This window comes from Mustela erminea, chromosome 4 (genome assembly GCF_009829155.1).
Source record: "Mustela erminea isolate mMusErm1 chromosome 4, mMusErm1.Pri, whole genome shotgun sequence".
In the NCBI taxonomy this organism is placed as follows: domain Eukaryota; kingdom Metazoa; phylum Chordata; class Mammalia; order Carnivora; family Mustelidae; genus Mustela; species Mustela erminea.
In genome coordinates, this window is record NC_045617.1 from 33,426,444 (window position 1) to 33,451,397 (window position 24,954).

The 24,954-nt window shown below is 33.3% G+C and overlaps 1 long non-coding RNA gene across 3 annotated transcripts in view; it reads right to left on the reverse strand.

Moving 5' to 3' along the window:
• The window catches only part of LOC116588206, a 932,011-nt gene that overhangs the window by 585,199 nt on the left and 321,858 nt on the right, over nt 1–24,954 (reverse strand). For all 3 annotated transcript variants that reach the window (XR_004284841.1, XR_004284840.1, XR_004284842.1), the window contains one exon: nt 19,219–19,325. This is a non-coding gene — a long non-coding RNA (uncharacterized LOC116588206). The remainder of the gene's footprint in view (nt 1–19,218; nt 19,326–24,954) is intronic.

The following is a 24,954-nucleotide window of genomic DNA, read 5'->3' on the forward strand; positions in this document are numbered from 1 at the left end:
AAATGTGACACACCACATCATAAAAAGAAAGGTAAAAATCATACCTTAGTAGATCCAAAAAAACTGATAAAACTCAACATCTAACTTTCAACAATGTGGGTACACAGGAAATGTACCTCAACATAATCAAGACCATGTATGATAATCCCAAAACTATTATCACCTCATGATGGAAAGCCGAAAGCTTTTCTTCTGAGATCAGAAATAAGACAAGCATGGTCATGCTTGCCACTTCTATCCCACATAGTATTAAAAGTTCTAGCCAGAGCAATTAAACAAAAGAAAAGAAAAAGACATCCATACTGGAAAAGATGTAAAACTTTCACTATTGTTAGATTACATACTATCTATAGAAAATTCTAAAGACTCCACCAAACACTGTTAGAACTAGTAAATGGATTCTGTAAAGTTGCAAGGCACAAAAGCAATACACAAAAATCTGTCACATTTCTATACACTAATAATGAACTATCAGAAAAAAAAATTAAGAACACAGCCCCATTTAAAATTACATAAAAGGGGCACCTGGGTGGCTCAGTGGGCTAAGCCTCTGCCTTCGGCTCAGGTCATGATCGCAGGGTCTTGGGATCGAGCCCTGCATCGGGCTGTCTGCTCAGCAGGGAGCCTGCTTCCCTCTCTTTCTCTGCCTGCCTCTCTGCCTACTTGTGATCTCTGTTTGTCAAATGAATAAATAAAATCTTTTAAAAAATTACATAAGAAAGTATAATACCCAGGAATGAATATATATATATATATATATATATATATATATATATATATATATATTTAAGATTTTATTTATTTGACACAGAGAGAGAAATCACAACTAGGCAGAGAGGCAGGCAGAGAGAGAGAGCTCCCTGCGGAGCAGAGAGCCCAATGTGGGGCTCGATCCCAGGACCCTGGGATCATGACATGAGCAGAAGGCAGAGGCTTTAACCCACTGAGCCACCCAGGCGCCCCCCCCACCAGGAATATATTTAACCAAGGAGGTAAAAGACCTATAGTCTGAAAACTGTAAGACACTAATGCAAGAAAATGAGTAAGACACAAATAAATGGAAAGGTATTCTGTGCTCAGGAAATGGAAGAATTAACATTATAAAATGTCTATATTACCCAAAGCAATCTGCAGATTCAGTGCAATCCCTATTACAATTCCAATGGCACTTCTCACAGATACAGAAAAAAAAATCCGAAAACTTGTATGAAACGACCAAAGACTCCATATAGCCATAGCAATCTTAAGAAAGATAAGGAAAGCTAAAGGCATCATGCTCCCCAATTACAAACTATACTATAGAACTATACTATACTATAGAACAATCAAAACAGTATGATGTTGGCATAAAAACAGACAAATAGATCCTTGGGACAGAATAGAGAATCCAGAAATAAGCCCATACATATATTGTCAATTAATTTATAACAAAGAAGTCAAGAATATATAAAGGGGAAAAGAGAGTGTCTTTAATAAAGGGTGCTGGAAAAACTGAATAGCCACATCCAAAAGAATGGAACTGCACTCACTCTCTTCACCATACACAAAAAATTAATTCAATTAGAATAAAGACTTGAATTTAATACCTGAAACCATAGAATGCCTGGAGGAATATATAGGTGACAAGCTCCCTGACATTGGCCTTTGCAATAATTTTTTTGATCTGACTAAAAACAAAGGCAACAAAAGCAATAATAAACAAGTGGGGCTATATGAAACCAAAAATTTTCTGCACAGCAAGGCAATCCATCAACAAAATGAAAAGGCAACCTAGTTAATAGGAGAAAATATTTGCAAGTCACATATTCAATAAGGGGTTAATGTCCAAAACATATAAAGCTCAATAGTAAAAAGCAAACAATCCAATTTAAAAATGGACAGAAAAACCAACAAATAAAAACAAACAAAAAATGGGCAGAGGATTTGAATAAATACTTACTTAAAGAAAACATTCAGATGGCCAACAGGCACACGAAGATGTTCAATACCACTCATCAGGAAAATGTAAACAAAAACCACCTCATACCTGTTAGAATGGCTATTATCAAAAAGGCAACCAAATAAAGGGAACAAAATAATAAAATAAAAGCAGATATTAAAGTTAGAAAACTTAAAAATAGTAGAAGTGTTTGTATTTTTAATAAAAATAAAATAGAGAAATCACTGGCTAATCTAATCATTGAAGGAAGCACAGATATACAAAATAATAAACTACAGAGAAAAAAATAACCATTGAAATAAACTACAAAATTGTAAGCTACTACTTCATATGACTCTATGCAAATACACTTGAAAATCTAGATGAAATAGATAATTCTCTAGAAAAATACAATTTACCAAATTGATAATTACCATATAGATAGATAGATAGATAGATGACAGAGAGAGAGAGATCAGAGACAGACAGCCTAAAGCCAGTATCTAAAGTTGAATTGATAAGAAACGCTGAAGACATTCCCTCTATGGTCAGGAACAAGACAATAGAAGTTCATTATCTCCAATTATAATCTTGCATTTATCAATTAAGTCAGATAAGAATAAATAATTAGGAACAAGAAAATTAAAACCACCTATTTGAAGATGACACAATAGTATACATGTAAACCTTCAGAAGAATTCAATGATTAAACTAAGACCAAAAATAGAGAATTGAGTATGGTGGAAAGAAACACGAAAAATACACACAATTGGCATTCCTCCATATACACAAATTATTGAAAGGTAGAATGAAAGAAAATACTATTTATGGTGGCCACCATAATAAATTAAGTTCTTAGGAATAAATTTAATAATATATTTGAAAAATATATTGAAAAATATCTTAAAATACTCTGAAAAACAGAAAAGTAGATTTGAACAAATGGAAAAAATATCCCTATTCTTTGATAGTATATGTCAACATTTTGAAGATGTCAATTTTCACCATGTTAATTATAAACTTAACATACCTGCATAAAAATACTAACAGCCAAGAAAAAGAAAAAAAAAAAAAAACGCTAGGAGCCAGATAAATAGATTTCAAAATTGTATAGAAAAATAATTATGGTGAAAAAGCTAGAAAAAAAATTGTTTAGGAGAAATAGAGGGCCCCTAGCCCAGCCAAATATTAAGGCATAAATAATTAGGACAGGGAATTATGAGAATATGAATGAAACAGAATAGAAAGTATAGAGACCTAAGTACATATGTAAATTTAGTATACAATAAGCTGGCATTTCAAGTCACTGAGGAAAATATGTACTTTTAAATAAAAGGTATTTATTAATACAATGGATACCTTTTTAGAAAATATCACATCTATACCACAAATATACCAGAATAAATAATGGATCAACTATCTAAATATAAAAAGTGAAACCATATGTACTAGTACAGAACATGGATGAAACTCTCTTGTACCCTTAGTATGGGGAGAGCCTTTCTAAATTTGACTGAGCTCCAAATAAAATAATAAATGAGTTGAACTATATAAAATATTTTAAAATAACCTTTACATGGGGGAAAAATTAGCAAAGTTTTTAAAAATTATAAAATACAAGAAATTATTTGCAGCATATATTGCAGATGAAGTGTATTCCAAAAATATAAAAATCCCCTTAAATATGAGCTACAAGACAATATATGCTTTGTAGGAAAAAAAAATACATGAATCATTTGATCCTTAAGATGTTCGAGATCATTTAGATGATAACTCTACTTATTGACCATTTCTTACTTATCAGATTGACAGAAATCCAAAGCTTGATAATACAGCCTGCTAGTGAGGTTGTGAAGAAACATATTCTCATACATAGTTGGTGAGAACATAACATTATGCCACCCTGATGAAGGAGAATTTGGCAATATCTAGCAAAACCAAATATTTTCTTTGACTCAGCAATTCTACTTCTGGGGATTTACTGTGAGGACCTATTCTGCATATTATAAAAAACACATTTAATATTTATTGGGACATTAATAATAAAAATAATAATAATAGCAAAATATTGAAAACAAGTTAGATGCCCTAAAATAGTAGGCAATAGAGTTTTGTAAACTACTGTATATTCAAATGATAGAGTCCCATGTAGCTATACAAAAAGACTGAGATATTTGTAAACTGACATGGAGTGACTTCTAGGATATACTGCTAAATGAAAAAAGAAATCTTGCCATATGTTGTGTAGAAAAGTTAAGAATAAGAAGATACACATTCAGTAGGTTTCTCTGTGAATGTATTTTGTTGTTTATTTTTGTAAAACTGACATGAAAAATAAAACAGAAATGAAAATGGTTATCTAAAGAGAGTAAAAAAAATAAAATAATAAATAAATATAATAAGTGGAAATAAGGTAAAAGAGAAAAGAAAAATAATAAAACTTGCAAACAATGAATCTTGGAACACTACATCAAAAACTAATGATGTGCTGTATGGTGACTAACATAACATGATAAAAAAAAAGAATAAAACTTGCAACATTATGTGTAATATTTGATATATTGTATAAAATATATAGTATATATTATAGTTCATATTAAATAATAAATTAATATGAATATGTTTAATAAATCTCTGAATGATACATTAATATATAATATGTTCTAAATGTGTATATTTTAATAAATATGTAAAAATCTATGCATAGTACTTAAATAATATATATATAAAATATTTAATATACTATATATAATACAGTATATATATTATTTAATGTATGAGCCATATAAATTTTTTGTATAATCAAAAAATTAAGCCAAGAAAATAAAAACATTACAACTGAATACAAATAGAAATAAATAAATTTAACTATATATCAGATTTATAACACAAATATATGTGCATGCACATACACACGAATCTAACTTTTGAACCTAGTATTATACTATAAACCCTTAGTGGGATATGTTTTAAAGACAAAATAATTTTTTTTTTAAATTTGAATGTTGATTAGCAAGTTTGCTGTTGGTATAGTGAGTGGTGTTAGTGTAGTAACTCTAAAAATATTTTGTGGACACTGTAGGATACATTAAATAAGTATATTGATGTTCTTGGGAGTAGGAAAAGTGAGATTCAAACATGGACTGAGGAAACTGTGAAGAATCCTGCAATGTACCTATCAGAATAAAAAAATAGGTATGTAAATACTGTTTTTTCTAAAAATAAATTAATTTTAAAAAATAGGTATGTATTTCCATTTACATATACACATATATACACACATATTTTTTTTAGGTCTATATCCTGGAAGTATGTAGAAACATTATATACATGCATACCATGAACCCAGATGCTAGTTTCTAAATTCAATTCCTTACTAAAAGGAACTAAGGATCTTTGGAGAAATGGTTGCTTCCAGATCCTGGGCATGGAAAATATAAGGTAAACTTGTAATATCCTGCTGAATCAGAAAGTAAGGAAGTAAAACAAAAGACGTGGGGAAGAGGAGAACATTCTTTCTTAAAGGAGGTCTCTATTAATAAACGTAAAATGAATGATATAAATAGAAAATCATCTTTTTGCAAGTAACTGATTCAACAAGATCAGCATGAATGTTAAAAATATCGGGTGAAAGTTTAATACAGGATATTCACATAATTTTAAGAAGTTATCTATCAATTGCAAGATAGAAGGATACTTTTATAATGGAAGAATCTCAGATACCACTTTAATCAAATAATTAAAGTTAGTATCACCATTAATGGAAAAAGTCAGTATTTTACGTCTCCTGATTTAATACACTGAGAAGGACACAAGATCATCTGTGTAGTGTTCTTGACAATAATGTTCAGCTTGATGCCTGTAATATAGGAATAGTAGGAAATTACACAAAATGGGACTGGGCTTTAAATAAAAAAAAAAAAAAAGTCTCCAAGTCATGAAAAGTAAGAGGAGAACTGTTTTAAATTAAAAGAAATTAATACAACTAAGTGTACTGAATAATCCCTGATGGAATCATAAGTTTTATCAAAATATAGAAAATGAAATTGGAAAATTGAATTATGAGCTTATCAAAAATAACTATGAGAGATATTAAATGGATAATTGGGAAAATTTTAATATGGGCTGTTATCAGGTAATATTCTTGCATTAATGTTCTCTATTTGGGGTGTGAAAACAGCATTAAGGTAATGAAGAAGAACGTCCTTGTGAAGAGATATATGTTAAAGCATTTAGGATTGATCTATGACATCTGCAACTGATTTTCAAATGTTTCAGCAAATATATAATTATACATATAAGCAAGAGATTACAAATGCAAAAAATGATTGACAACTAGAGAATCTAGACAAAGAGCATATAAGTGTGCATAACATTATTTTTTTTTTAGTTTATCTGCAAGTTTACTTTTTTTTGAAAATAAAAACTTGGGGCAATTTTTAAAGCATTTAACACTAATAAACCAAAAAAAAAAAAAAACATTAACTTGAGTTTAGAAATTACCTTAAACTGCACAAGACTATCTAAGGCAACTGAAATAATTACATGCAGGTTGTTTAACAGTCTGTTAGCACCTAAACAAGAACAAGAAAAAAGGAAACGTGCCATTTGGTTAGCACGTCACTATCTCCAGATAAAGAGAGAATCTTATCAGAAGTAGAAATACAATTTTCTCATATATTGTCACCATCCGCCAAATACACGTAGTAATTCACAAGAATGCTCAGCCTTCAATTAACTGTATATGCGTACTGTAGATTTTGGAATAAAGAGAAGTTGGGCTACTAGCAAAATCGCTACCTTCCACCTTAGCATCAGGGAGCCCTGGCTTCGAGTCTCATTTCTTTTTCTCAATAGATGCAGTCACCACCTAGATTATTCAGACCATACATTTTTTATCTGTAAAATGTGAATATGATCCCCAATTTCATTTCTAGCTCTGAAGAATTATAGGTTAAATAATAGATACCATATAATACACAGTGACTGGCCAAATTAGGGTTTCCATAAATGTTAGTTGAATCTGAATCTGGTATTGTTTAACAAAATCACTGGTGTACTTGAACTTGGTTCTTTCTATATTAATATAGACATTGGTGCTGTCTCTAAGAGAGAATACATTGAATTTCATGAGTATGTACTCCTCAACAGAGATACATCTTCAATTAAAATTTGTATAAAATGACAGGTCCCAAGAAGACACAAGGCCATATGTAAACTAATAAATTCTCATCTATAATTGATCCACAAACAGGTTTTTAATTAATGAATTTTTCTAATAGCTATTTGGCTGTGACATTGGTACTACTGAAATTAAAACATTAGAAACTATTGTTATTCTCATATATAAATATAACTAAAAATAATTTTACCTCTTACAAATTTACCTTTTGCAGTTTCCCTTTTTTACAGAAATATGAATTATCAGAATAGAATTCTCTAACACATGAATGAAGCAGGTGGCAATCTATGTAGCATATTTAGAGAAATGTCATGGCAGAAAGATCCCCAGTCCCTTTCACCTAAAGGTGCTACAGTGGATAACACTACAAAAAAGACCAGCAGTTGAAAAGCCCCTCCCACCTGCAAAAATATTTTAATTGTTCTCATCATTTCAAAATATGCTCCAGTGGGAATAGGTGTATAGAAAGAACACCAGAAGAAGGAAAATCCTCTAATTCACTATTTTTCCAGAGGCTAAACCATGTCACATAAATAGTAAACTACAGAGCACTTTCAGTGACTGAGCTGGGAGATGGGACTCCCACTCCCTTGAGAGTGACTGAGATGGGATACCCCTTCTCCCATCTACCTACTCATACTAAATATACACCAGTCTCTGTGTGTAATCACTGATTTGTTTGGACATACTGTTTAATAGTTGAGAAACGTATAAAAGAGAAACGCCTTATATGAGGCTCAGAGCTACTAACTTGGGGAAGACAAGAATAATGGAGGGGATAGCATCAATTTCCTGCCTGAACCATCCAAGTGTAAGTACCTGATTCTAGAGGTCCCAGAGGGACAAGTCGGAAGATGATAGAACTGTCTTATGAGAGATTACAGAGATTCTTAGAAGGCTTACAAGACAGAGGCTGCTGAAATGTCTTCATGAGAGTCTTTGTGTAACTCTTGGCATAAGTAAACCTCTGAGTTCGGAAAAAGACTCTTTATGGTGTTTCCCTCCACTCAGGGCTGGCAGCTTCCTAACTGAGGAAGATTGGAGGGCAACTGTCAGCGTAGGGAGGAGGTGTAACTCTGAAGCAGTTCTGTGGGTGGAGACACCAGAATGGAGAACACCATGGGAGAGAATGATTTGGTCATGTGAGAAAACATTGTATTGTGAGCACATGTGAGCTTCCAATCCATTAATCTATGCCACATGCTGCCATTGGGTCAGTCTTCCTCAAAGAACTCCATTCTTTAAAAAAAAAAAAAGATGTTGTTTTGTTTTGTTTTTGTTTTTGTTTTTTGGTTATTTCTGCACTATAAAATAAAGAAAACATTCTAATCATAGCCTTCCAAAATGTGGTCTCAACTAATTCCCATTAATTTTCTATAAGACTCTGCTATAATCAGCGTTCCCCAAATATGTTTGCTACTCTCTTTCTTCCCATTTCCTTACCTTTGATTAAAGGATTTCACTTCCTGAACTTGGTATATGCCCTCCCACTTCCTCTCTTTCCCTTCTGAATAGAAACCAGGTCAAGAATCATCAGTTCCAAAAACCCTTCACACCTTCAACAAATCAAGCAGTGGATCTACTGCTTCTCCGAAACTATGGCATCATTGTCTGTATTCAGATACTATGCACTGCAAACTGAAAAAAAAAAAAGGTTTGAGATTTCATGGTCTATATATATTGTTTGGAAACATCTTTTCTTCTGTTGCTTATTTTATATATGGTCTTTGTACTTTATTTTAGTCTGGATTTCTCTTTAGAAAGCAAATTTCCTGTTGACAGGGTCTGTGTTGCTTTCATCCTTGCATCTTCTACAGTTGCTTAGCATAAAGAAGGCCTCCATAAATATTTTTGGTGCATAGATTAATGTGTTTATCCAGCATGGCCTTGAGAAAGAAAACAAAAGGAATATCTAGAGTGACAACTGTACCACATTTTGAGATGTTATTCTATTCTGTTCAGAAAATCTCTTCATTGGTAATCTTACGTCTCTAGTCATTGAGGTAAAGTCAAATAAGCAGGCCACAGTCCACTAGCATTTAACAGCAAAAAGTTCCCAACCCACAAACAAAATTATTAGAGAGAGAAAAATGCTCATGATCACTCCTTATCCGTCAGGTTTACTAACAGTGAATATTTGTAATATATGTAAGGTAGACTCTATCTAAATAAAGCAGCAGCAGCATCTCTTTACTACTACTTTTTACTAAAATTATTATGAATAATTTTAAAGAGATTTAATAACACAGAATTGCAGGAAACTTAAGCTCTAAATAAGCTCTTTATATTTATCTTTAAACTGTACTTTTATGCACTAAAATGAAAACTCCTCTCTCCAAGTTCATTGATTAGTCAACTCAACTGCACTGGTAGAAAGACCAAAATGTTTTTCTTGGTCTTCACCTCCTTTTTCACAAAGAATCAAAATTATAATTATCACATTAAAACCATCAGCTGCATAAAACTCCCATTTATATGATAGTCAAAGATTATTAAGAACTGATGGTTATTAAACATGAAACTACAGGATCTGCATTTTATTTAAAAAGTCTTTCATGTGCAACAAAAAGCATTGTTTTCTCTTCTTATATGAAACCCTCCCTCTTTTATTGTTTTACTAATACATTAATGTTATAACTATGTCATAAAATGTGCAATAGGAAAAAGTCTCTTTATCATTAGCATGAGAAATCAGCCCCATGTTCAATTCGACACATTTCAAGACAAAAAGAAACCACAGATCTCCAACCTCCAGTGCAAGAGAAACTAAGCAGAAAGAGTTGCCTCTGATGGTTTTTAAAATAATATAGAAAACTGGACAGATGGGGAGGGAAAGCAAAGAGTCAATTCGCGTGACCAGGGTGAAAAGAAAAACAAACATTAGAGTTGCAAAAACATATATTCCATAACAAGTTCTTAAGACTCCCAGGTGCAACATCAGCATCGCTAGAGTCTCGATTTTTATTGTAATCTTGTGGCTTTTTATTTGTAACTTATATGAAAAGAATCATATTGATTGGGGCAGATTTAACTCAGTAAAACCTATTCTACTGAGATTGTCTGTGCTAGGTGATTTTATCAAGTTCTCTTTTGGTTTCATTTTCTTCCTCATCCCTATTCCCAGGGGAGGCTGCAGCCCAGCTTGCAGAGCAAATTGCCCTAAATTGAGTTCTTTCTCTGGCATAGACAGCGCTGCCTTTGGCTCCTCGGCTTGAAAACTTTATGCATTCTTTTTTCCTTCTTCCTTAACAATCCCCTTCCCTTTTTCCAATTAAAATGGAGAAGTTTGCACCGGTACCTGCTCCCAATTAAATGAATGCTGCATTACCAGCCTCACTCCCGGATCTTCTTTACCCTCCCTTCATTAGCCTTATTCCTCTGAGGCTGCCTGGCTGTCTGCCAGGGACTTATGGCAAGAATTCAAAATCTTGCACACTTTATCCCCTCCAAATCATTCTTGAATATAAGCAGTCTGCTCCTTAGGCCCAGCATGAGAAATCCAAGAACGTGTTCAAAATGGATAGGGGGTGGGGAGGGAGAGAGGAGAAAAATGATTTATTTAAAAGGCAAAAAGCCTATGCAAAGAAAGACAAGCTAAGAGAGGTTAAGCTTCCCAGTTAATTGACCTTAGTTTCTTTTTTAAAAGCATGAACAGGAAGAACAACAAATGACAGTTTGATGGCCATGCTTTATTTCTGAGTGACTTCGTGCCTACAGGAAGGATATCATCATCTTCACACCTCAGGCATGCCGACTCCCCAACACTCAGATTATGCACTGTGACCGAAAAAGCCAACCTTGGAAGCTCAGGCAACTTTTTTTTTCCATAAAGATCAACATGGAATTTTCCAACAAATATGAGTGCTGTGGGGCCATTGCATCAGCCATTCTCAACTGACACTCGGAATCAGTAAGTGTGCGTCAAGCTGTCATGAATGATGACCCAGGTGTCAGGCCACAGAAACAAACAGGCATTCTGTTTGCTTCCACTGTTTTCAGAAACTGCAAATTCCATTTACAAACTCTTTGAACACATTTTAGCAGAATATGTGATCAAATCCACATTCTCGTACATACCATCTGTGTGACCTTGGGCAAGTTATTTAACTTCTCTGAGTCTTGTGGTCATTTCTAAAACAGAGATAATAACTATCTAGCACCAAATGCTAGATAAGGTAAGGAGAACATGGAAACTACTTAGCACAATTTCTGGCACATGGTACATAGCAAGTGCAAACTCATTATTATTGCTACTAATACTGATATTAAGCAAAGATATACCATATGATCTGACAGAATTTTTGGAGCCTTTCCCAGAACATGACAAGGGCTAAGGACAATTGGTAGATGATTTTTAATTTCACAAAATGAAATAAATGTACCATTGGACTCTCAGAAGCTGACCCTCATTTGGCACGGACCCCAACACAGCTATGATATCCACCAAGGTCATCATTAGAAAAACCTTACATTTAGTAGTAATTATATCAAATTCTTCAAGCACCTTAGAAAAATGTATAGTCATTGCTGCCTTTTTTCTAAGGACAATGCATGATTGAACACTTTTTTTTTTTTTTTTTTGACGGGGCGATAGAGAGAGAGACAGCAAAAGAGGGAGCACAAGTAGGGGGAGTGGGAGAGGGAGAAGAAAGTAGAACAGGGAGCCCTACGCATGACTTCATTCCAGGACCCTGGGATTATGACCTGAGCTGAAGGCAGATGCTTAACAACTGAGCCAGCCAGCTGCCCCATGATTGAACACTTTAAAACAGACATCACTAAAGTCAATTTGATTCAGTTCTGAGAATTAGCACAGAATTTAATTTATCTCTTAGTGAGAAATGTTCAAGGCATGCTATAGTGCCACAGTTTACCACTTTAAAACAAAATTACTAAATCTTAATAATCTAACTACTAACATAATTACAAAATCCTTTTAAGTGATTATATTGATGAAAAGAAAAAGAAAATTTATATTTATGAAAGGGGATAAATATTACAAACACATTTGAGCTGACCATTTTTATCTCCCACAACAGATACAACTCTTTTCTCTGCATGAGCTGCAAGAATATTGCCTGATTTGTAAGAAATATACCATGTTGTCTGAGAAACCCAAGGCAGCAGACATGACTACAAGACAGAAAGGTATATATAAATAACATTTTTTTGACTCATCAAATCCAAGTCTTATTTCACATAGAATTTTGTACAATTATTACAAATGCAAATATTAGAATCAGAGATGAAATTATATTGCAGCCTTACCCTTTGCTTGCTGGATGCAACCTCTAGAAAGTTACATTAACTTCTCAGAGTCTCAATTCCTCAAATATAAAATAGGGCTAATAACACATGGGATGTCATTGTAAGAATAACATTTCAAATGTTTAACTTGAGCCATAAGAAGCTAATTTTATCATCATCATAATCATCACTAAGATTACTGTCAAGTGTTTTTGTTTTTGTTTTGTTTTGTTTTTGCTTTTTAAAGTTTAGTTCTTAAAGTAGGAAAAGTACATGAAATATGAAGTAAGTGATTTTGAAATATGTCATCAAAGGCTGCTGGAATTGCATTGAACCCAATAGAGTTAACACACACTCACTGGTTCAGATCATGTATATTTGAGGGAAATTAATTGGAATCGTTTTTAAAGATGGTGATATTAAGGCACAAATTGTGAAATCTACATCCAGAAAGTTATCTAGATTGTTATTTAACAAAAAGACATGATCACATGCACTAGCACGTTAAGATATAAGCAAGTTTACAGAGCAATGATAGAGTTGGGACTTAAGCTCAGCTCTGCCAATTGGAGGTAAAGGTCTCTCAGGTGATATAATTCAGAGACGTCATATTACCTGGTTACATGAGGGGATTAAACAACTCAAAAAGAGAGTATGATATTTTCTATTGTTTTACTATTACAGGCATTTTTAAATTATAAAATTAATTTTAAATAAAAACTTACTCTAAATCAAAAGTGTCACAGGTATATTCCCTGAAACCAACCCTCCTGTTAAAGATCCTGTCTTGGTGAATGGCACTACCATCAATCCATGCCAGAAATTTAAGAGCCTACTGATATTTTCCCCTTCAATAAGTCACTTATGCTAATAATTCTATTTCCATAATGCTGACCAAAGCTGAATCTTCCCTCAATCTCTGCTCCTACTGCCTTAATTCAGGGCCTTGTTGGCTCATGCCTTAACTCCCAACTACTGTTCTTGATCCTAGCTTTCCTACTCATTCCTCATTCCATATTCCAATCTCTACTCCTTGACATTCTCATTAAATAACCTTCCTAAACAATCTCATTGTGCTACTCCCCAACTTGCACCTTTAATCTCATGTCAGATGCCCTTCAACCAGGACCCTGTATGCCTGTCTCTCCCCACTCTCATCCTCAATCAATGCCCACTCACTTATTTCCCCATGCCTTCTTTCCCCAACCATTTTCTTCTTTATCTTTGCATATCATTCTCTAGCTTGTGCTTTACTTCCAGTCTGCAATGCCATTCTTTTTTCCACTCAGCCTAAATATTTGTTCAGTGTTTGAAAAGAAACTAAATGTAAACTCTATATAGACCTATTAGATGAAGTTTGTGTCAGTTACTGAGACAAGTGTGTTAAAATCTCTTTGGATTGTGGCTTATTGATCTTCCATATAGTTCTATCCATTTATAACTGACACAGTCTTCATATATAGGTATATATAGATATAGATATAGATATAGATTTTATTATTTTATCTTATTTTATTTATTTATTTGAGAGAGACAGAATGCAAGGAAGAACAGAGAAGAGCAGAGGGGTAAGGGGACGCAGAGGGGAAGCAGAGGGGTAGGGAGACAGACAAGGAGACTCCATGTTGAGGGCAGAGCATGACACAAGGCTCGAACTCAGACCCTGAGACCATAACCCAAGCCAAAACCAAGAGTCAGATGCTTGACCAACTGAGCCACCTGGACATCCCTATGTTTTATATATTTTTAATATTACAAGGTATATGTAATTTTAAAATATATAAACATATATATTTATATATTCCACTTAACTTCATATTTAAAATCTATTCTATATAATAATGGCACTATTACAACTTTCTTCTGATTAGCATTTATTTGGGATAATTTTTCATGTAAATTTAATTTAATTTAAAGTAAATTCATCTTTGCTGTGTCTTTATGTTTTAAGTATGAGTCTTCAGACAGCATACAACTGGGATTTTAAAAATCCAGACTGACCATTTCTGTCTTTTAATTGCAGAGTTCACTCTGTTTTCATTAATTGGGATTACTGACCTATTTGAATTTATTACACTTAATTCATGCACCTGAAGCTTGATTTTCTTTCTCTTTCTTTTTTTTTTATTTCTCTGTCTCCTTAACTCCTTCCAGAAGCATTTCCTGAGCTACTACAATATTGCTTGCATTATTTCTGGCTTTGTAGATCAGACCCGAAGAGGAGAGACAAAACCTTTGCTCTCAAGGGGATTATATTCTAGTGGGAGAGGACAACGAATGGGTAAGTAAAAATTCAATAGTACTTTAAATAGATGTTAATAGCGATATAAAAAATTATATTTTATTCTGTCTTTATTCTTTTCAAAAAATCAGTTTTTCTTCCCAGGCTACAAAAGTAGCTTTGCAATGGGTCTTTCCTCCTATTTCTCCTCTTTTGATGCATATACTTCACTGGTATTCTTATAATTCAAATATTACAAGCTTCAGACCCTCAGCATCTCCCTGTTGACTTTTTCCACTGAACAAAAATACTTTAGCCTGACATTCAAAGTCCTCTACAAAATGGCTCGGCCCATGTTTTCTAGCTCTTTCTTCCATATATCTTTATATATCCTCTATTCTACTCTCCAGTTAAATGAAATAGTTTATTTTTATTACCAAACACATTTTTTTTTTCCTGCCTCTTACTCTACTTTCTCATCTCCTCCATTGGATTCTCTCTCCTTTCCACTATTTATCAAAGCTTAATTTGAAATGTTACTTTCCCCAAACACCTTTCATAATTCCATATATTTGTATGCTCTCCCTTTTCTGAATTCTATAGCACTATTTTTTACTTTTTTATAGAGTACCATCCTAATTTTTTCACTTATTATAGGGTCAATGTCTTAATGACAGGATTTTTTCTTTCTCATTTTGATTCTTTTTCATTTTGATTTTTAAACAGTGCTAGGTACACTGTCCTGAAAATAACACATGAGCGTAAATAACTCTTTGTCTTTCAAATTTTTATTTAAATTCCAGTTAGTTAACATACAGTACACTATTAATATCTGAAGTAGAATTTAGTGATTCATCATTTACATACAATGCCAAGTGATCATTGTAACAAGTGCCGTCCATAATACCCATCACCACCTAACCCAGCCCCCTGTCAGCATTGCACCAATGGGTATTTACCTAAAGGATACAAAATACTGATTTGAAGGGACACATGCGCCCTGATGTTTTTAGAAGCATTATCAACTATAGCCAAATTATGGAAAGAGCCCAAATGTCCATCTACTGTTGAATGTATAAAGAAGTTGTGGTATATATATCTATATCTATCTATATAAAATATTACTCAGTCATATAAAAGCATTAAATAACTCTCAGATTAAATTAACAGTTGTGTCTAAGCTTGGCTACTACCTTTTACTATCTTTATCCTAACAGGCAAAAATGCTAATAAATGGTCAACATATAAAAAACTGTTGCCTCATTCTGGAGAAAATTGTTTTGATAAGTAAACACCTCAAATGATTAAACAGCTTCAGTTAAATTGCAAAAATTAAGTAGACAAAAGAAATATATTGAAATATATCCATATTTACTTAGTTCAAGTGATGAGTAAAAGTATATCTTGCTTGCTGGGAGTGGGAGATGTCAGAAGGGGAGAAGGGAAAAGCCTGAAGAGTAATTACTTTAGATATGACATATTAAGAGTTCCTTGAAAACGTGGCCACATTATTCACACATTCATTCAACATTTTTCAGTGAACATGTATGAAGTACCCACTGCATGCAAAGCAAGCACTGTGCTAAGCCCAGGGAGTACAAAGATGAATAAGATTTAATATTTTCCTTCAAGTAGCTGGAGCTTAGTGAGAAAAAAGATAAATAAACAATTTGAGGAAAATGTTGTAAGTATAACAGAAAGATCTACAAAGTAAAACTGGAGAACTCAGGCAGGAGGCTCTGTAAAGGTTTCAGGTGAATTAGTTCTTCTACTGAAAAAACAGCATGAAACCTGGAAAAAAGCAGGCCTTTATGCTTCCATAAATACTATGCCCTCTTTAATTTGCAGATATTATAGTGATAAATTGATATTCTAAATAGTATTATTGTCATATTATGGAGGTATCACTATCTTCTGCATATACTGCTTTAAGATATCTTATGAACTTCTGATTAAGCATCACAGTGGATGCATGCATTTATTTATTCATCATGCTTAAAAAAACCACACTAAACTGGAAGTGAAAGAATTTTAAAAATTATAAACCCATAAAGGTGGAAAAAAATAGGAGAGGAAAAGATAGCAGATAAGCAACATCAAAACCATTTCTGAAATGTTGGAAGATAGATGGATAAATTGTGACTGCTTAGCAAACCAAATAAAGCTGAAACCTCATCCTAAACTGAAGGAAGTCAATAGGAAACTGGCAATTCTACCAAAAAGCCCAGAAACTCTCAGGATATGGAAATACCAGATATAGCTGAAGGTGAGATATTAATATAGTGGGGAAATGGTGTATGAATAAAACAAGAGGATTACTTGGATGTTTACCTAAGAAATAGACACCAGATCCCTTCTCTTACCCCAACAGAAGATCAGAGGTTTATACTATAGGGGTTTGTATAGCTAATGACAGGGTGAGATGTTCTACTGAGTAACAGGGGATGAAGTACAAAATGCTGTACTGAATGGTGAAAGCTGTGGGTCATTTGTTGCCTCAGTTTCCAGAACATGGACCACTAGGCTTTTACCCTCCAAGCATAAAATTAGAGAAGTCCTCTCTAGACAAACTGGAAGGCCCAGAGAGAACACGTAAAATATTAGATTTAGGGTCTCTCAGTTAGAAAGCTATGTTACTACCTATTCACATGGTAATAAAGCTTACTAGTTAATATATTTCTAAGTAGGCTTTCCAAATAAATATGAGGCCCTTACTCTTAAATATAGAAAGATAGCGAAGGATCACCAAATGTGGAGAAATCTTCTAGCACGAAAGAGGAAAAAAAAAAAAAAACACACAGATTCTGGAATCTGAATGGGATACTGTTTCTGTACAGAAACATGAAAACTAAAAGATAATTAAGGAAAGTTTTCAAATTTTTGGTGTATCTGAGGAAAGGGGTAATAGTTAAACAATAGACACAGAGATTATTAAAGGGAGAATATATGGAAATTCAAATAAGTGATTCAGTATGTTCATCCACTGATCTAAAAGAAAAAAATCCATCATTTTTTAATGTTTAAAGCATGATTACAAGAAACTCTGAAAGGAAATATTTAAAATCAATTCTATTGACAAAGTTTTGCTAATTGATTTATTTGAAAAGCTCTTGAAATACACTGACATACTTCTTCAGTGACAGCTAGATTATGTAGAAAGGATTGTTGCTTATTGGAGGTGTCATTTATATCTGATTCTCATTACTGAAATAAATGTTATAGATATCTTTGAAATTGTGAAGCAAAATAAGAGAAGGAGTATTACATTTAACCTTCCTCCTAAAATAAAAACTGGCTAGAACTTAAAATTCTAGCTATAACTGCTAGGTTCCCTGAGTCTCTCAAAAATCTAACAATAAAACTTCAACTTGGACTAGTTTAAGTGGCTACCTCTTCCCTGTAATAAATAATACCTAATTGGATATGTGCAATAAAACATAGCAATATAAATAGGACACGATTTCATGAGAAACTTTCTATTTAGCTACTTAGTGATTGTTCATTAATTAAAAGCCTTTGATTACATTTTTATTCCTACAGGAAGAGTCTGCTAGGATAAAAAGAAACACTTTCTTCTTCACCTCAGTGTAGCTTCAACTCAAATCTTCCTGAAGTTCTTCAAACCTACTAGCTCATAAATTCATACTTCAGCAAGGAAGCCTGTTATGGGAAATTGGCCTGCTTTGGGTAAATCAAAATGAGAAAAAAAAGTTACATTGTGGGCCAGGAATGCACAAAAGGTTCAGTGTCCAGCTAAAAAGTAAAATAGATTTATTTAGTAAACACAACTAGCAATCCCTTATTTCCAAAATCAATCTCTTTAACTTTACATAAAATTAGTCAAATTATGCTATTTTCCAAAATTAAATAAATTTAACTAGGTTATTATTTTGTCCCTTTCCAGTTACCAGCAAACTAAGCAAATGCTCATTTCAGCACAATGAAAACTCAACAATTGGCTCAAAATTCACAAACCTATGTCTAAAATCAGTGTCTGAATCCCTACAAATAAAAAACATAAAACCTAATCTTCTCCTCAGCAGGAATAATCATTTTATATACCCAAAGTATCCTATCCCAAAGCAAAAAATAACCATTTGCACAAAGTTCTCATGGTACAGATATACACAACAATTCCAAAATTAAAAGCATCAAAAGTTCTAAATTGTTGATGCAACCACTAGCTTAACTAGGAAACATTTCAAAGTTCTGGGTTTCTTTTGAGAGGATACTACCCTGCCTCAAGAGCAGAGAGAAGGAATTCCTAATATCTTACCTTCTTAAAAGCTGGATGAAAAAGATGCTAGTATGCAATGGGAAAGTTTCCTATATATACATTCATATATTTTATGGTCTATCATTTGTTAATTTTTAAATTACTTGATATAATGGAGAATTTTGTTTGTTTCTCACTGAGATAAACCTCTGGATTTAACTCAGGGTCATGTCCATCAGCCTTTCTGGGGCAAAAAATGAGCCTGTACACATAAGACAATTCCAAGATATTTTCTAATCTTAACCAAACATTGTCCTTTCCTCCTCAGCCTGAAAGTATAGGGTAAATTAATTCCAATACAGGAACCATTACAAAATCATTTTAGAAGACCCTTGAGAACAGTAAAATTGGCTTCATTATCTCGGTGTACTCACATATTTTGTGCACAGGCTCAGGACATAAGGAGTCAAAACTACCTCTGATGCTTGCTGACAGATTGGAGATGAACTGGATTCTACAGGAGTGCACATGCCAAGGACATCTAGAAGACAAATGACAAAAAATTAAAATCTCCAGTTTCTGTCTGTGTAGACACAAGAGCAAATCTGAGATTTTTAAACTCTGAGTGTACCATCAAGAAAATCAAGTCCATTTTCCTGTTATGCTCTGTTATGTTTCAAGATTTCAATAAAAAAAGCATCATACTCTTTATAATTAAAACTTTAACTCATTCACAGAAAGAACATCTTATAATGTCTAGTAGTGTGGTTAAGAAGCAAGATTTGAGGAGCTGGTATCAGCTGGAGTCAAGTTTCTTACATATAAAAATGGAATACTAGCACCCGCTTTATGATGAAGATGCAGAGATTAAACTTGACATAGTATCTGACATATGATTTTAAAAATATAAGATGTATTATTTTAATCACTAATCCCCAATCACTCAAAATGCACATATACATAAGAACCACCCCTCATATTCCCTTTGCAGGTGTATCCCTTTTTAATTAATGAAGGCAATTATTGTAGAATATTGTCCTATAGTCAAAAGGAGAAAAGGAGAAAGATTTAATGGAAAAACAAAGAGACTTCAATGAGTTTAGGGACTACCTCAAAACTCAAAAACAAAGAATCTTGAATGAGTTTAGGGAATACCTCAAAACTCAAAATCAAAAATAGTAGCAGAGTCCTTACAAATAAAAAACAAACAATATAGCACTTGTAACATCTAGTATAAGCAAGATCAAGTGCTAGGAGCCACACTATGTCCTGGAAGTTCCCTCTCTCTCATACAGTGTCACTGGACAGGTAGAACAGACTCCTCAGCTCTGTATTGTCCTCAGTTTCTCCAAAATCAGAATCAAAGAAAATGGATATAAGTGAGTAATTTATTTGAATGCCATCCCAGAAAATGTGATCAAGGGATATGGGAAGTAAAACCAGAAGAACAACAAATAAATACAAGGATATATAATCAAGTCAGTGACAATTTAAGCCACTGGTTGCTTAACCTAGCAAGACCTTCTAAGAAGCCTTATGAAACAGACTTTAGCATCATGTCCCCAAGGGAAGAAAAGGAGAACCATTAAACCATAGGTTCCCATTCCACAGAGTCCCAAAGGGCACTCTGAATGTTGCCACCTACATTGTAATTCCAAGGTGCTCATGTATGATTGCCAAACAGTTTCCTACAGGTGGTCTCATACCATTTGTGAGTGAGGCATTATTAATTTCTATCTACATGAAATAAAACAAAGATTGAATGCAACTAATGGCAACAGCCACAGTTAAAATAAGTATTGAGAATTTAAAATAATGTATTAGAGTTGACCATACTAAAATCAGTGTAATAAATCACATTAATAGAGCTAAGTGGGGGGGTGGGGAAACAGATTCTGGTTTAACACAGTGACATAGGAAGACTCTGAACTCACCCCTTCACAGAACACACCAAATTACAATTAATATAATAATTCCTTCTAAAGAAGAACTGAGGGCTGACTGAACAGCTACTAAACAACCAAAGATTGAAAGAATAGCAAAATGGCAAGAGACTGAGACACTGTAACAAAGGGAACCCCCATCCCTAGGCTGCCAACTACAGTGGGAAAGGATAGTACTAAGGGACCAGAAACAGAGCTCTTTATCTTTGGGCACAGAAAAATAGCCATGGCTTAAAAGAGAAATTAGCATTTAAGAGACAACATACAACTTCACCAAGTGGCAAAGGAGCTGCAAGAAAGCTCTCCAGATCAGAGGAAATGGAAAACTATGAGTTTATATTCCCACCTTACTTTAAAAGCCTTTACAAGAATGGGGTCTAAATACTGTGGCAGGCCGTCCAGTCCTCTCAGTGAGTTTGCCACTTCAGAGAGCTTAGGGTTCATAAGCATGTACCAGCTGCCTGTGGTCTGGAACACAGAAAACAAGCTACAATTTTGTGGGGATATGTGGGGGGGTATTTTGTTTTTTGTTTGTTTGTTTGTTTGTTTTACTTTTTAAAATTTGTCTTGTGTGGTTTTGTTTTTCTCTTTGGTTTTATCCTTTTCCTGTTCTTTTTGTTTGTTTGTTTCTTCTTCACTTTTTTCTTCTTAAAATTTTTTTCTCTTAATTTACTATTTTATCATTATTTTTTCATTACTTTTTCGTAAAAAGCTGTGGTTTAAAAGAGTAACTAGCATATATAGCCACAGCTCCAGCCAGTCCACAAAAGTAACCACGTACATAGTCTGCATAGGGGACACTATACACAAAACCCCTTCTCCAAATTTAGAAGTAGCCATTTTGCCTAACCCATAGAAACAACCGCAGAAAACCAAGCAAAATGGAAAAACCAAGGAATATGCTCCAAATGAAGGAAGAAGGGAAAAACTCGGAAAAAGAACTAAATGAAACAAAGATAAGCAATATGTCTGTTAAAGAAATTAAATGATTGTAAAGATACTCACTGAAGAAAAGAATGGAAGAACTCATTGGGACCTTCAATAAAAAGATAGAAAACACTAGAACCAATCAGAGTTGAAGAATACAATAACTGAAATAAAAAAACACACTAGTGAGAATCAACAGTAGAATAGAGCATGCAGAAGACCATGATCTGGAAGACTAGCTAATGGAAAGTACACAAGCTGAACAGCAAAGAGAAAAAAAATTTTAAAAAATGAGGATTGATTAAGAGAGCTTTTGAACATTAGGTAAACACACATTCACACTAAAGGAGTCCCAGAAGAAGAAGAGAGATAGAGGGTGTAGAAAACTTATTTGAAGAAATTATATCTGAAAACTTCCTAACCTAGGGTGTTTCTATATAATAACAGTAGTATTTCTATATAATAACAACAGCAGCTGTTATTATAATCAGTAGTGTTTCTATATAATAACAACAAAGTTGAAGAGACATTTAGGAAGTCATCCACTTATAAGTGCACCTAAAATAATAAAATATCTAGGAACAAACTTAAGACCTATACTCTTAAAACTCTAAAGGGAGAAGCATGATATATTCAATGTGATGAAAGGAACAAAACTACAACCAAGGATACTCTACCAAGTAAGTTTGTCATTCAGATTTGAAGGAGACATAAAGTTTCTGGGACAAACCACCACTAAACCAGAATTACAAGAAATGTTAAAGGGATCTCAAGTGGGAAAAAAAGGGGTCATAATTAGAAATAAGAAAAATATGAATAAAAAGATACAAACTATGAGAACATATACATTAAAATGTAGAGAAGTGGGTATAAAAAGAAGAGAAGGAGGAAAAGAAAAAGAACTCTTAATTTTATTTGTGTTTTTTTTCTTGTTGTTTCTTGTTTTTGTTTGTTGTTTTTAGAATGTGTTTGAACTTAAAGGACTAACCCATAGAAACAACCGCAGAAAGCCAAGCAAACTGGAAAAACCAAGGAATATGCTCCAAATGAAGGAAGAAGGGAAAAACTCGGAAAAAGAACTAAATGAAACAAAGATAAGCAATATGTCTGTTAAAGAAATTAATGATTGTAAAGATACTCACTGAAGAAAAGAATGTAATATAATTAAAGAATATAAAGAATATATAAAGAATATAATTCCACTCATAAATGGAATCTTAAAAAAACAAACAAACAAAGCAAAATCAGAACTATAAAGAGAAAGAACAAATTGATGCTGGTCAGAGGGAAGGGGAATATGGCATTGGGCAAAATATGTGAAAGGTAATGGAAGATACAAGTCTCCAGTTACAGAATAACTAAGTCACTGGAATAAAAAGCAGAGTATGAGGAATACAGTTAATATTGTAATAGCAATTTAATCAGTTATATGTTAGCTATACTTGTGGTGAACATAGCATAACGCATAAACTTGTCAAATCAGCAAGCTGTACACCTGAAACTAATGTAACATTGTATGTCAACTAATTTCAAATAAAAACGTTTTTTGAAGGAGTGTAATAACAAAAAAAAATGATCATCTCAATTGATGCAGGAAAATGGTTTTATGAAATCTATACCCTTTCATGATAAATACATTCAACAAATTGAGAAGAAATTTCATGGTAAATAAACATTATAAAGGGCATTTATGAAAAACTCATGGCCAAAATTATAGTCAATAATGAAAGACCTAAAATTTTCCCCTTAAGGTTGACAAGATGATGATGCCCATTTTCACCATTTGTATTCAACACTGCACTGGAGGCTCTAGCCATGGTAATTAGGCATGAAAGAAATCTGTCCAAATTAGAAAAAAAGGAAGAAAATTACTTTCATTCATGGATAAAACTTGGTTGTAGGTTGTAAAACTCTGTGCCCATGCCTGAAACCAGCCTTTAGCAAGACTAAATGTCATACAAGTCACATTTAAACTTCACTAACACTGCTTTGGATGAGAGGGAAGGATAATAAAATCTATCTTTGATTGCTCTCCACTTCTTATGATGCTGAAACTTCCATGTCATTGTACATTTAAAAATAAAAGTAAGGCTAGGCCTAATACAAAGGTCAGCTCTAACTTTTTCACAAGAATGCAAAATAAGAACTAACTTCCTCAATTCCCAGAAGCCATGATTCTATAGAAACCAGCAGTCAGTTGTTGATCTTCCCACAGACATCAAGCACCCTTGATCCTTGGATGCCTGCTGGAAGAGTCCCTAGAGCTCCCTTTTGGTCAATGTTTTTATCCACCCAAATTGTTTATTATAAGAGACAAACCAATTTATGCCTCTCCTTCTATAATGGAGGGAGAGGAGGAAAAATTTATATGGGAGAGTGTGTAAGAGTATATGTGTGATGTATAACTTTTTTTCTTTTTACTTTGGTTGAATGGGCTACTTTATTCCAGACATGTGTTGATGGTATAAATTTATTATAAGTACTCACCACAGTATTATTTTCTAATTATCATTGTCTGTATGCATTTGCAAGATATAATAAAAGATGTCACTATTTCATAGCATTTTACCAAGAACACCATGGCTGTATATGGTATCCTTTTTAGAATTATGCATAACTACTGTAGGTGCTGAGTACTATATATGTATATATTACCCAGGCAATTCAATAATTTAATAATTTTACAGTTTTGTTTCTGGGCTCAAAAGGAACAAGGCTACAGGTGTAACACCCTTTTTATGGGATCTTACTGAGATCAGAAAGGAATAGTTATTCATTGATTAAGGCACAATGAATCTCCCACACACTAAGATTAATTTATTGAGCTATAAACCATAGTGCACTTGTGTGCTATTGTTTGTTTACACACAAGAAGAAAATTATAGATACCACTCAGAAAAAAATACTGACATCAAGGAATATTTGTGTTTATTTTAGGAACTACTGAACATTCACCCATACAATACCAACACTAAACACAAACGCACTTAGACCCACACACACTTTATCAGTAATGTCCTCATTTTATTCAATGATGGTTCTGTTTTAAAAATTAATTAAAAAAAAGAAAATTAATAAACAGTCTGAAAAAAACATTCTGAAAATACAGGGCATCAGATGTTATGAACAAATCTATGCTTTACACTTAGAGTAAAGCTAATTCATAAAAGAAACACATTGTATATTTGACTCTGCAGCAAGTGAGTACAGGCTAAAATGGGTAACATGCATTTAAAACTTCTTATTACTGGTGTAATATGTGCAACTGTAGAATCATCATTACTAACTATCCATCTATTA